Source organism: Ruditapes philippinarum, unplaced genomic scaffold, assembly GCF_026571515.1.
Source record: "Ruditapes philippinarum isolate M1 unplaced genomic scaffold, ASM2657151v2 ctg148_1_1_1_1, whole genome shotgun sequence".
Classification (NCBI taxonomy): Eukaryota; Metazoa; Mollusca; class Bivalvia; order Venerida; family Veneridae; genus Ruditapes; species Ruditapes philippinarum.
In genome coordinates this window covers 36,381-50,557 of record NW_026862686.1, presented here as the reverse complement: position 1 = coordinate 50,557, position 14,177 = coordinate 36,381, and the positions used below count along the sequence as shown (strand labels likewise).

Below are 14,177 nucleotides of genomic sequence, written 5' to 3'. Positions count from 1 at the left end.
CAAAAACAAAAAAAACAACAATATAACACATACATTAAAATATGCTTTTTTGGGAGGTGGGAGGGGAGTGACTTATCAACCACATTCAGCCCCTTGTGAATTCGGTTTTAGATTTCTTTTTGACATTATGTTCATCAAAAAAGTTTAAAATATTCTACATTTTAAACTGCAAGAGCTGCTATCAGCATCTTAGAATTCAGTGACAACGATTAAATAAAAGGATTCATGACCTAGTCCACAAAATGGGATCATGTAGGCACCTCTTCCTCAATTATCATGCAAACTATCTGTCATTTATTTATTTTTAACTGCTGCACAAAGATGTCAAATCTTAAATTTTTATTTGATATAAAAGACACTGAGTTTCAAGAGGACAGTGTCATTATTGATAAAAAACATAATTATATTGAAACAATCAAAAGCTGGTAATTACCTTCAGAACATTGTGTTACAAAGATGTAAAGCCAATCCTTTGATTTGTATTGTAAGGATTGTAGAAAATATATTCGAAAGAAAAATTGCATTACGACACACTGAAATAAAATCATTTATCAATACTCAAAAAAATACACAAAGCAGTATCACATCAAACAATTTCAGTTGGGTGAAACACATTTTAATTAAGGCAGGAATTCATTGTAAATATGGACCACATAGTTCGAGAGCGGCTTCACATCAACAGCTAGACTACGTGGGGTGCCACTAACAACAATCGCAAAAACATGAATGGATGGGAGCAAAGACATTTGTCAAATTCTACAATAGGGAGGCGATATATAAACAAAATAAATTATATGTGTATTTAATTGTAGTCTATAACATAACGTACTGTGCAAAGTACATTGACAAATAAATTTTTCTTCTGCATCTTTTGAATGAAACTAAGAATTTTGTAACAGGAACATTAGCTGGACGGTGAAGCACATGCTTTCTTTATTTATAGTAGAAAGGATAAAATGTGTACATAGATTAATAGATATGAAATGTTTACTTTTATTAGAATGATGACAGCAAAATAGTTATTTTAATTTTACCTATCATTAAAAAGAAATTTGCGTAATTTTATATGCATTAAAGAATCAATTCTAAAATGAATTCCCAAAAGGGATATGATGCAGTTGATAAAATAGAAAGATTTAACGAAACTTACCTCAGCGATCATACAACCAACCAATTATCCACCTTGTCAAATACGTTTGATTCTTTGTCACTAGATCATGTTTAAAAACTTGACATGATCTGTTGATGACTCTAAAGACTGACCAGTGTTGCTGATAAGCCAGCTTCCTCTCTCTCTCTCTCTGTGATCCCAAAAAGTGATAGAGGTTGATAAAATTTCAAAGTTCAACTTTCTAGGGAAATTTTTGCATTAAATAAGATTTGTAGTAATATCATATATTGAACTGAAGTAACAGGTGATCGTGCTTGCAATAGATCATTCATATTGAATTATATAGACTGGTAATGAAAAAAAATCGATTACCTACTGTGTATATAGTTTTCCATTCAAGTAATAAAACCTTAGTGCAGTGCCTTCAAGGTCAATCATCAATTTATGACTAAACTTGTGTCCATCAATCACTTAAAGCACAATGTGCTTCAGGTCTTGTAATTCTATTTGTTTCTATGTACCGTGGAGTTCTCTCCCTAATTCTATTTGTTCCAATGTACCCTATGTGAAGTTCTCTCCCTAATTCTATTTGTTCCAATGTAACCTATGTGAAGTTCTCTCCCTAATTCTATTTGTTCCAATGTAACCTATGTGAAGTTCTCTCCCTAATTCTATTTGTTCCAATGTACCCTATGTGAAGTTCTCTCCCTAATTCTATTTGTTCCAATGTACCCTATGTGAAGTTCTCTCCCTAATTCTATTTGTTCCAATGTAACCTATGTGAAGTTCTCTCCCTAATTCTATTTGTTCCAATGTAACCTATATGAAGTTCTCTCCCTAATTCTATTTGTTCCAATGTACCCTATGTGATGTTATCTCTCAAAGTTATTGGAATTTCAGTCAAGAAAAAAATAAAAAATGCTCAATATATATTAGGAAGAAAATATGCTGGATTCTTCTTTGTATCAAAAAAATTATATAGTAAAGTGTTGTTGTTGTTTTTCGAAAATAGTAGATATATGTGCTGTCAAGTGTGCCTTAGTTATTGATGTTGTCTCTCTTTTAATTGATTGTGGATGTACTGTACATGTATTTACAACTATGTGTATTTTATTGTTTTGTTTACCATTTAATATATCCCCCTTATTTGTTATTTGTTGATATATTAAGGTTAGATAGTTTTAAAAGAAAGCATTGATTAATATATCTTGGTAAATTTGTTTTAAGGTTGTTAAGTGGATGAATAGCAAACATGTATCTCCTAATTTTTACAGTGGTCAACACTGTTTGTACGCATTTCTTGTCCACTGTCGTGAAATGATAGAAAGATAGGGTATAATGTGTGTAGTAGTATACTTGTAAAAATCATTGCTCAGTAACTATATGAATAAAAGAAATGTTTTTTTTTGTAAATGTGGGTTGTACATACACTAAATAATTACAAATTTATCTTAAAGCAACTTAATATACATGTTGCAGTTAAAACAAAAAAATAATCGGTTCGGAAAACTTTTAAATTTTTTTGCATTATAAATAACTTTTTTGGGTTTTCTTTTAAAATATTTTAAATTTTTACTTTTCCATTTTCAATTTATGAAACTAGTAATTTATGCTGCATTTTAAAAATATTTTCGTTAAATTTATTTTGAACAAAAAATTTAAATAGTAAATTATAAAAAATTTGTTTAAAAATTCATTTTTATAAAACGATTTTTTCAATTAATTATAATGAAACTTCGGTCCTATTTAACGGAACAAAGACTTTTCGGTATGGGCTTTTTAATTTCTTGTCAACAATCTTACTTATTTTCCTTTTACTGCTCGTTTGTGTAAAGTCCTTTATCATAACCCCTCGAGCAAAAATTCGAATGTCAGCCATTGTTAAACACTTTAGACCCTAACGCTATATTTACTATTTAGGTGCGAAAATTCAATAGCATAATTACTCAATTTCTTGGTCACTAATGAGATAATGTATATAGGGAATTCCAAAATAGTTATAAATCAGAGCGGGCGCTGTGGTGCAGTGGTAACACTGTCTGACTACAAATCTAGGGGTTGCGAGTTCGATCCCCCGCAAACTCCCACTAAAATTACTAAATCTTTTCCCCACACAAATACACTACTACACACAACAAGACCAAATCCCAAAACCCAAACACAGGACACTACTCACAGACTGACCTGAAAAACCCCCCCCCCCCCCCCCCCCCCCCCCCCCCCCCCCCCCCCCCCCCCCCCCCCCCCCCCCCCCCCCCCCCCCCCCCCCCCCCCCCCCCCCCCCCCCCCCCCCCCCCCCCCCCCCCCCCCCCCCCCCCCCCCCCCCCCCAAAAAAAAAAAAAAAAAAAAAAAAAAAAAAAAAAAAAAAAAAAAAAAAAAAAAAAAAAAAAAAAAAAAAAAAAAAAAAAAAAAAAAAAAAAAAAAAAAAAAAAAAAAAAAAAAAAAAAAAAAAAAAAAAAAAAAAAAAAAAAAAAAAAAAAAAAAAAAAAAAGAACAACTACTCACGATACCTTTACAACACAGGAACAACTCACAGACTGACCTGACAACAACAGGACACTACTCACAGACCGACCTGACACACCAAAGGACACTACTCACAGAGACCTGAACCCCAGGACACTACTCACAGACAACCTACAAACCCCAGACACTACTCACAGACTGACCTGACAAAACAGAATACTCACAGAGACCTGACATACACAACAATACTCACAGGCGACCTAACCACACAGGAAAAATCTCACAGATGACATATACACACAGACATACTCACAGACACCTAACAACAGACGCAACTCACAGACACACAGACACTACTCACAGACTGACTACTCACAGACAGAACCTGACACACACAGGACCACTACTCACAAGGTAGACCTATACACACAGACTCTACTCACAGACTGACCTAGACACACACACAGGACACTCTCACAGACTGCCTGACACACACAGACACTACTCACAGACTTGACCTGACACACACAGGACACTTACTCACAGACTGACCTGACATACACAGAACACTACTCACAGACACTGATACACACAGGACACTACTCCACAGACTGGACCTGACATTACACAGGACACTACTCAACAGACTACCTGACAACACAGGAACTACACACACTAGACCTACAATACACAGGGACACTTTACTCACAGTAGAACCTGACATACACAGACACGACCTCAAACTGACCTGATAACAGACACTACTCCAGACAGACCTGATAACACACAGACCACTTCTCACAGACAGACCTGACACACACATGAAACTACTCACAGACAGACCTGACACACACAGGACACTACTCACAGACTGACCTGACATACACAGGACACTACTCACAGACTGACCTGACACACACAGGACACTACTCACAGACTGACCTGACATACACAGGACAATACTCACAAACTAACCTAACAGACACAGGACACTAGTCACAGACTGACATGACACACACAGGACACTACTCACAGGCTGACATGACATTCACAGTACAATACTCACAAACTAACCTAACAGACACAGGACACTAGTCACAGACAGACCTGATACACACAGGACACTACTCACAAACTGTCCTGATACACACAGTACTTGACACATTAGACACTACTCACAGGACACTACTAAAAGACTGACTCACAATAAACACAGAGCACTACACTGGCAGACTGACTTAACACACACACAAAAGACACTATTCACATACTGACCTGACACAAACAGATACTACTCACACACAGTCTCACAATGCATTATTCACAGACTGACCTTACTCATATGCGCTGCTCACAGACTGATCTAACTCATAGGACACTTCTCAAACACTGACCTGACTTACACACTTACCTATAACATTATACACATTCACATAGTAGATTTGGCACACAGAGCACTACCCACATAGTAGACATGGCACACAGAGCACTACCCACATAGTAGACATGGCACACAGAGCACTTCCAACATAGTAGATATGGCACACAGAGCACTACCAACATAGTAGATATGGCACACAGAGCACTACCCACATAGTAGACATGGCACACAGAGCACTACCCACATAGTAGACATGGCACTGCCCACATAGACTACCACACATGCCACACAGAGAGCATCATCATTGAATTTTGAATTATTGAAAAACACACAACCTGCGGCCTGTCGGCGTGAAATTGGCGGCCTGGCGGCGTGAAGTTGGCAACCTGGCGGCCCAGCGACCTGGCGGCGTGAAGTTGGCGGCATGGCGGCCTAAATTTTTAGTTTGTAGTAATGTTATAAAAAACAATAAAACGGCAATTAATGATGTTCTTAAGACATTCCTTGAGAAAACTTTTTTATTTAATCTTATTGTGAAGTTGGCGGCGTGGCGGAACACAGCCTAGCGGCCTTAAATTTAAATGTTGTGAAAGTTTGGAAAATAATTGAAAAAACACACTTAATTAACTTTTAAAGACATATCATATATACAGTTATATAAAAGAAAAAATCACACTTAGAAAGTTTTTTTTTTCTTTAGCGACCTAGCAGTCGGAAATTTTGCAGTTGTAGAAATGTTTAGCAAATGTTAAAAACGGGACTTTATGAAGTTCTTTAGACTATTCTTGACATATTAAAAGGTATATAAATTCAGAGAACTTTTTGATTTTATCTTTTTTTGTGAAGTTGGCGGCCCAGCGGCCCGGCGGCCAAAAATTTTGATGTTGTAGAACTGTTATATGAACAATTAAACGGCTTAAATGAAACAATTCTTGTTACTTAAAAGATAAATGAAAAGAAAATATCACTTGAGATTTTTTTTTATTTTATCATTATTTGTGAAGTTGGTGGCCTTGCCGCCCAGCAGCGTAAAATTTTACGGTTATAGAAATGTTATAAAAAGAAATGGTATTTAATAAAGTTCTTGTTATTTAAAAGATATGTAAACAAAGGATCACTTTGAGAGATTTTTTACCATTTTGTAAAGGTAGCGGCCTAAACTTGTCATATACAATGTATATGGTTAGCCTGGGGTTCAGACGTTGTATTTGTTTGCATATTCATAGCATACGCGTTATTTCATACTTATTCGTATTTTTGATAATATGGATTTGCCGAACAGAAGCACATAACAAATTTACAGACTGGAACCCAGGCTAATATATGGTGTACAATTTATGTTACAAATATGAATGGTTCTTAATGAAGTTTTAAAACAATTTTTTTCGGGTCCCATTCAATTTATTCTCCCCGTCCAAACGATGATTAAAGGTTAGGTATATAGTCATCCTTTACTAACTTTATAAAATAACTTCTGCTTTCACATTTATTAACAATAACTCATGATTATAGCATGGGGTTATTGTCATACCCTAAATGATTACCTCCTTGTTATTGGATGAAACTGAAAGTTTGAAAAAATGGACCAATGGTTGGGATTCCGATTGCTAACACAAGTGTAAATTAGTCGTTATTCGGGTGAAAAATCGTTGCCAGGTTGTATTGATTGTTTCTATGTTGTCATTTGAACGCTATTATTTGATTAAGTTCAAAACGTGATCTTGAAATTTTTAAACATTGATTAGTATTAACATTTGTATATGTTGTATTTTGCTTGTAGATGTATATTGTTGTTTAATTTATTATTATGAAACACATGATTGCCAATATATCGTTTTTGCTATTGATGTATATATTTAAACACTTTATTCCTATGGTGTTGTATATACGGACATTCCCAGAATCAATGTACAGTATGTTTGCTTTCTAGTTAAAATAATTAAGGTGTTGCTCCCATTTTCGATCTGCATCGCATAATGACATAGTTATACCTAAACATCGCATGAATTTTGGTAAAAAAATACATTGTTGTCACAATGGTGCCAATATTTGGAATAGAATCTTATTTTATATTCGTCCTACTTGTTCTAAAAAAAAATAAAAACATAACTTGCAGATGAAATAAATGAGCCGCGTCACGACAAAACCAACGTAATGCGTTTGCGACCAGCATGGATCCAGACCAGCCTGCGCATCCGCGCAGTCTGATCAGGATCCATGCTGCTCGCTTAGAGACCCTATTACAAGTAGAGAAACTGATAGCGAACAGCATGGATCCTGATCAGACTGCGCGGATGCGCAGGCTGGTCTGGATCCATGCCGGTCGCAAACGCATTACGTTGGTTTTGTCATGATGCGGCTAAAATCTCTTTATAACCATATCATTTTGATATAATACTTATTATGCATGTATATTCATAATAAATTAAAGTATTAGTATGGCGAGTGGTGGGCGCGTCGGACTAGTCATCTATTTATCGCTCGCCCCCGCGTGCCGAAGTTTTATTTATTCAACCCGCGCCCCGGCCTCGCTAATCAGCGCGTTTTCGCTGCGCGCCTCCGCCATTTTAACTCGTAAATTTTCGAGTTTTCGCTTGGTGGGGTCGCGGGGCGAAAACACGAATGGCACAAATCAGCCACCATAATTTTAAATACATGTAATACATGTTCTGTTTTCTTACATGATTCATGTGTGTTAAAAAACAGAGACACTTCAGATATGAACATAAGGATATGAAAAATGATTGTACTTTTAATGAAAATTTAATAGTATATATGCATTTTGCAATAAAGAGCTTAATCCTTAGAGGTTCTTTACGTCCCAAAATTACTTTGATTTTGCAAAAGCTTTTTATTTTTGATGCAACAGACACATGAATTTTTTTGTTTTCCTCATATTTTTGTATCACCATTATCATAACGATTATTTATTCACTATTTTAGCCGCTCTTATTCTTTTATCGTTTACACATTTATTTACCTAATTTTATCCTTTTGCAGACACAGTACAGTCTCACCCTGTGGGAGACAAAGATTTTGGCTCTTGTTGACAGGTTTTGGTCTAAGGAGGTTAACTTTATTGTTAGAAATGGAAAAATTGTGGTTGTCTTTTTCTCGCAACAAAAGAGTTGTCTCAGATAGTAAGTCATTTCTCTTCAGGAAAAAAATAGCTGTGTTCTATACAAAATGTTGGATAATTTATCAAGACTTCCGTGAATTATCTGGATGATAGCTTTTAAAATTATATGTTAAAGCTACGCAGTCGTCCTTTTATTTGATTATCGATACATCACATTTACTCAGAATTGTTACGGCTGTCATCTTTACTCCCCGCTTTACAAATGTAATTTTTCGTTGATATACTCGTACAAATGAGCCACGTCACGACAAAACCAACATAATGGGTTTGCGACAAGCATGGATCCTTCCACGCCACATAATGGGTTTGCGACCAGCATGGATCAAGACCAGCCTGCGCATCCGCGCAGTCTGATCAGGATCAATGATGTTCGCTTACCAACTCTTTAACAAGTAGAGAAACTAATAGCGAACAGCATGGATCCTGATCAGACTGCGCGGATGCGCAGGCTGGTCTGGATCCATGCTGGTCGCAAACCCATTATGTTGGTTTTGTCATGGCGCGGATCATATGTTAAAGCTTCGCAGTCGTCCTTTTATTTGATTATCGATACATCACATTTACTCAGAATTGTTACGGCTGTCGTCTTTACTCCCTTCTTTACAAATTTAATTTTTCGTTGATATACAGATTTTAATGCTCGTTGATCTGCCATTATAATTTTGTGTATGTGCGTAGAATGGTTATGTTTATTTTTTTTACTTGTAATATTATATGTAATATCAGTGTGTAAAGGGTCACGCCACAAACTATTACATGTATGCATAAGAAAGTATTCAGTGATATTTAGAAATTAAAATCCATGCTTTTAGACAACCATATATTTGACAGAGTAATGTTAAAAGAATAACAATTTGAACACTCATAATCAAGGGTTTTTGTTGAAGATAAAAAGAAAACTATTGTTTTGTTTGTAGGTAATCTTCTGAATTTTTTTATGCATTACTTGATTAAATTGCAATTAATATGTTTATTATCAATAATAAATTCATTTTTTAATATATAAAAGTTATGCATTTCCTTTTAGTTTCGTTATTTTGTTTTTACTTTTTGTTGATATTAGGATAAAAGTAATTGTTTATTTTGATTGTTGTTAATTTCTTTACCGTTGTATTTTCTCATGAAATCAATACATATCTTATACAGAATAGCTTCTGGTTGTTATATATACATGTACATTGTATATACTATAAATGTTCTACCTTACAAATTTTATAGTTTCTGATCACTTTTGATCAACTGGTGTTGGTTACAATAAAAAAGTAAACTTTTCACCGTGTTTTTGCTTCTATCCTTCCCATGATCTACAGTATTATTTATTGCATTATTGAAGAATAAAAGTGGATGTGGTCACATTAGTCTGAGTAGAGCAGTGGTTAGAGAATTCAGGTTATAAAAAATCCTAGTTCAAATCTGCAATTGGGCACATGCTGTGAGTATGGTTACTTTCAGGATATAATTTTATAGTTTGTGACGTAACTTTTGATTTTCCGTTTTATTAATTTAATGCTTTGCACAATTAAAGGTTAATCTTGTAACTTATTAGGAACTTAAATCCCGTTAGTTGTCATATATCCAAAAAAAAGCCTTTTCCAAGATTTGAACCAGTCATGAAGCGAACACTACCACTACGCTATTACGTATAGGAAACGAGTGTAAAAGGAATAGCAAATTCTACCTACATAAGTTTTGTTTGCATCACCAGATCTGTCCGTTAGTCGTAAAACTAGAGAACTTAGCTTTATCAGTTTTCTTTGAGACATGTTTTTTTTGGTAGTCGACAAAGATTTAACGAATAATTTACGAATCATGCAAGATTTTTGTTTGAAACCACCCATTCAATGTAGCTTTACTGATTTATGAAGACCTGAACAATGTTTCTGGCCCACTGAATCCGTAACGTAGATGGTAATGCAATTCATTTCACAAGTAATAAGTGTAATCAAGTCATATAATGAATAAGCATTGAATGACATAATTACATGCACTTTAGCCCGAACAATCCAATACATGTTTATATTTATTTTAGAAGATTTTAGCGCAAAGAAGAAAAATGATCTTATTACCTTTTTTATTAAGTCCATCACAATCTGGAGTCATTTTTTACAAAAGTGTAAACTTGCTTTTGTATTATTTGTATACATTTGTAATTATATTTGGCTTTAAAATTTCAAGTACAATAAAACGGCCAAAGTTTTGGTTAGAGCGACCTTCCATGCTATTGCAGACACTCCAGTAGAAACACCAGAATTGCTTCTGAATTAACTTTAGAAAGGATTTTACAGTGATGTGTCAGTGATCTTTAGTTATCATTCACCGGTCAGTGATCTTTAGTTATCATTCACCGGTCAGTGATCTTTAGTTATCATTCACCAGATGACCTGATGATTGCCTATAATATTTTACACAAAAAAAACAACATTTTTTTTCCAAAACAATTTTATTAAACAAAAAAATATCATTTAACATTAAACATTGTATATTGCAACAAAACCAAGTATATTACATAAAAATAAATAAATTTAGCACTTTCAGACATACAAAACATTACCAACAATAAATTAAGAAACAACAATAAATGTATAAATGCATGTTTACAAAATAAAGTATTTTATCTTCTTTTTAGACTTTCATCAATAAAAAAACATCAATAACGGTTAACCAATCTTGTACACAGTTGTCAATACAAAACTTTAATTCATATATGTACGTTATTTTTCTTTGAGGTTGTCTTTTTACATTTAAGGTAACACCAACACTGTAAACGTCATATGGTTACTTTTCAACTTTATCAGTTAATGAATAGTGGCAAACGGTGCTACCCCAGCACCATGCTTTATTTTCACTCAGTTCAAGAAACCACTAACCTTCTAAAAGCCATCTGAACAACACACTGTGTACATGTACATAATTAGAAAAAAAATTAATGAATACAAATGTCAGTCCATAAGTAAATTATAAACTTTCTTATTGTGATAGTAAATTATATTATATTTTTTGTATTATATATAAAATTATGCTACAAGAATAATAGTCTGCACCAATTTTTATAAGAAATATTAACATCACAAATGGACTTTCAATTCACATACAAGACATCAAAACAAGAATGGAATGAGATCATTTGAACAGTTTTACATGGTTCTGAAGTTTGAACCATGTCATCAATTATTTAAATGTAAATTATTCAAAATGTCTGCCACAGATTTCCCAGAATCCTCTTGCAGGAAGGTCACATGGTCACCTGGCACTTTGTGAATCACAACCTCAGCTGAGCAGACCTGAATGAAAAAGAAACAAGATTTTATATAGAATTTTTGGTTTAAATCGAAATATCTTTAATACATATTTATTTTGCAACAGTACAGTATGCAGGAAATATGAAAGAATAAGTGGTGCATGAAATTAAATGAAAGTATGTTTATTGGCTTTACCATTATAATTTGTGGCATATTTTATATTCTACAGTTATTTGGCTCTTTGTTGATTTATTGATTAGCCAATAAGGGCAATTGCAATTTGCCCTAAATACTGGACCTTGAAGGTCAAGGTCAATATAGGGCAGACATTGCATTTCAATATGTCTAAATTTTTCTTTGTCCAGAAGTATGTTTTATCTAAGTATAAATACATATGCATGATAGTCTAATGGGCAGCCAGAAGAACAGACAAATAGACAGACAGGACAAAAAGTCAAAAGGGAAACCCTAATCAATGCCAAGCACAACTGTTATAGTCCTTTTGACATGATAGGTCAAAACTCATTATTATGTCCCATGGCAAAGCAATATTTTACCTGAATAATATTTCTATTAATTTACAGACAATGCATTTCTACTGACATATCCATTTTTTCGTTTTCAATTGTTTTATTCAAAGAAACAATCATTAGGTATTGAGTGAAATACTAAAAACATGTACAAACCTCTTTCAAGCCGTAGTCATGTCCTAAAGGACCATTCTGTTGCAAACTTTTCTCTGCAGTAACCAGGGTAACACTCCAGGGATACTGTCCGTCTGTGTGATATGATTCACCAATAACAAGTTTCTGGTAGAATGATCTTGCTGCCAATTTGATATCCTCTAAGTAATACTGTGAGTGGACGGAACAAATTACGGAAGCAACAATTTCTAGTCTGTCATCCAGAGAAGATGCTGACAGTATTCTGCTTGAAACCTAGAACAGATATCATAAAATATACTTTCAACTTATGTATCAATCTACATAAGATTTCCTTTCTAATACTGTTACATTATATGACAAGAAATCACCGGAGTTCAAGGTTATGAAGAACTTTTTTTCCAAGCACAATCTCAAATCTTGTGTATTTGATTGAATAGAAACTGGTACAGAATGTGCAATATTAACTAGTGAAAATACAAAAGTGGGAGACAGATATCAGAAGAATAGGTTTAAAGCCATTATACATTTAATATCATCTCATAAAAAGAACATTACATTTGTTAACATTTCATACAGATTTACTAGTACATTTAACACATCCCAGAAAGTTATAAAGCTGGTCATATCTTCCTAAATCTGTTTAAAATAAGTCTGTACGAAATGAAAACTCATGTACATGTATGATTCTTTATTGTGTAATTTTCTTTAAGTTAAAGGGACTCCACTGAGGTTTTATGACATGATGGGACTGAAAATATTTTTCCAGATGATCTTAGTTTATACCAGTAATCTTTGTGCAAAATTTCAAATCATTTGCACACTTCATTTCAGAATAATTATTCAAATTGTAAAAAAATGACCCAAAATGAAAAGTGTTTAAACACTTTTCACTCAAATCTGGCTTAGAAAAGCATTAAAATACGATTTTCAATTTATTTCAAAGTATATTTCTTAACTATCTTTGCATATATTTCTGTTTAACATGTTTAAAGTGCCCCAGTTCATTTATGTAAGAAATTCAAATGATATGTTTTTAGACTTTTAAACCTCAGTGGAGTCCCTTTAATACATTACAATCATTTTAGTGCTAAAACATTGCATGTAAAGAAACAGCAGATATTCTAGCCTTTAGAAAAAGAAAATCCAGTCAATTTACCACATAGATCAAAAGTTAGTTAATTTCCAGCATTTCATTAGTTGTTATTTTTCCCCATGAACCAGAATTATGGATGTTTTTTAATTGTCAATATGATTATTTCACAAATGAATTGGTTAAAAAAACAACTTATCCACTGATGTACCTATGTTTTCATTAAAATTAAGCACATGGCTATTCAACATGACATTATTACATTTTTATTAAGATAAGTAACTAAGATGTGTACACATACTTCATTTAAATCTCCTGGCATGAATTTCTCCATAAAATTACATAAAGCCACTGTCTCTGCCTGGCTCCCTTCTGTAATTGTCATGTGTTCTCTATACGATCCAGTGTGAGCTGCCACAAACTTGTGAGAACCATCCAATAGGGTCAAAGATAGCAAAGTACCAGTGCATAATTGCCCTGATGTAGCTTTTGTCATGGATTTTGATTGGCTAACCTGAAGTGCCATCTCTAAGGCAACACATGCTCCAAAAGAGTAACCAGCAAGGTGGAATGGTTGCTTTTTGTTGTGATCAAATGCCATCTAAGAAATACAATAAATATATCTAAGATTACATTAAACTTCATAAGCATCATAATAAAGAATAATATCTACTTTATTTACTTTTATTTAGTTTTAGGCCATATGGTGCCAAAACAGGAAAGCAATGATTCAATGAAAAATGAATTCCAACTTGGTTCAACCTAGAAATTAGTGAATACTTAATTTATTTTAGTTCATTTGAGTTGTAAGCTATAAGCTTAATAAAACACTCTGGAATCTGTCCACGGTGCCAACCAGTACTAAAGAACGAGTATAAAGTTTCTTGCTCACGGACACAATGGTGCTTGCCCTTAAAAGGGTTTGAACCCACATGTCCAGCAATCTGTTGAGTAAACCACTTGGCCATGCCACCTAGGGGCATTGAATATATGATTGTAACAGGGATCTTTATCACATTTGTTCTTACTACACCAGTTTAGGAAACTGTCACAAAAATTTATATGCAAGCTGAAAACGGCAGTTTC

General features: G+C 34.0%; 1 pseudogene; it reads right to left on the bottom strand.

Moving 5' to 3' along the window:
* Nucleotides 1-10,518: 10,518 nt before the first annotated feature.
* The window catches only part of LOC132719887 (fatty acid synthase-like), a 33,071-nt pseudogene continuing 29,412 nt past the window's right edge, over nucleotides 10,519-14,177 (bottom strand).